The sequence below is a fragment of the Mastomys coucha genome, unplaced genomic scaffold, assembly GCF_008632895.1.
Source record: "Mastomys coucha isolate ucsf_1 unplaced genomic scaffold, UCSF_Mcou_1 pScaffold18, whole genome shotgun sequence".
Taxonomy (NCBI): Eukaryota; Metazoa; Chordata; class Mammalia; order Rodentia; family Muridae; genus Mastomys; species Mastomys coucha.
In genome coordinates, this window is record NW_022196900.1 from 88,554,163 (window position 1) to 88,555,430 (window position 1,268).

Consider the following 1,268-nt stretch of genomic DNA (forward strand, 5'->3'; position numbering starts at 1 on the left):
GAGACAGGGTTTCTCTGTATAGCTCTGGCTGTTCTGGAACTCACTCTGTACACCAGGCTGGCCTCGAACTCAGAGGTCCACCTGCCTCTGCCTCCCAAGTGCTGGGATTAAAAGCTTGCGCAACCACCACCCGGCTTTTTTTTTTTAAGATTCATTTATTTATTTTATGTATATGAGTACACTGTAGCTGTACAGATAGTTGTGAGCCTTCATCTGGTTGTTGGGAATTGACTATTTAGGACCTCTGCTGGATCCAGTCAACACCGCTCACATAGTCCCTGCTTGCTCTGGCCCAAAGATTGATTTATTATTATACATAAGTACACTGTAGCTGTCTTCAGACACACCAGAAGAGGGCGTCAGATCTCATTATGGGTGGTTTTGAGCCACCATGTGGCTGCTGGGATTTGAACTCAGGACCTTTGGAAGAGCAGTCAGTGCTCTTAACTGCCGAGCCATCTCACCAGCCCTAGACTCTGATTCGATCACACCTCCCTTACCCACTACAAGGAAAAGAACCAAGACATCATGGGACTCTCTTAAATACATTTCAACAGTTGTTATGGGGGTGATTTGGGGACAGGACCTCATTGCCTCGGCTGTCCTCAAACTTGCCAAAGATAACCAAACTCCTACTTCTGCATCTTTATTTCTGAGACAACAGGTGCTCATCACCATGGTTGGCAATTTTTTTTAAAGATTTATTTATTATTATAGATAAGTGCACTGTAGCTTCAGATCTCATTACGGGTGGTTGTGAACCACCATGTGGTTGCTAGGATTTGAACTCAGGACCTTTGGAAGAGCAGTCGGTGCTCTTACTATCTCACCAGCCTAGCTGGCAATTTTTTTAAGCCAAAATTTATCACATGTATTTAATTTTGGTTTTGTAGCATATTTGCGGATCTTTCTACATAAACAATCACACAGGGCAGGGGTACAGCACAGTGGCAGGGTACTTGCTTAGTGTGATGATCCCATTCTGACAACTGCAAAAAGGCAGGCCAAAATCAATGAATAAGAGAAATAATATTAAAAAAAAAAACACAGAGAGCAACAACAACAAACACAACAAACTTCAAAGCTTGCATCTAGTTTTAAACTCTGACCCACTGTTTATAGAAAACAGGACGGAGCAGGTCAGTGATGGCACATGCCTTTAATCCCAGCACTTGTGAGGCAGAGACAGGTGGATTTCTTATTTCGAGGCCAGCCTGATCTACAGAGTGAGTTCCAGGACAGCCAGGGCTACACAGAGAAACCCTGTC

The 1,268-nt window shown here is 43.8% G+C and overlaps 1 protein-coding gene across 4 annotated transcripts in view; it reads right to left on the reverse strand.

Annotated features, from left to right (window-relative positions):
* The window catches only part of Gmeb1 (glucocorticoid modulatory element binding protein 1), a 37,842-nt gene that overhangs the window by 2,966 nt on the left and 33,608 nt on the right, over positions 1-1,268 (reverse strand). The gene's annotated exons all lie outside the window — the stretch shown is intronic.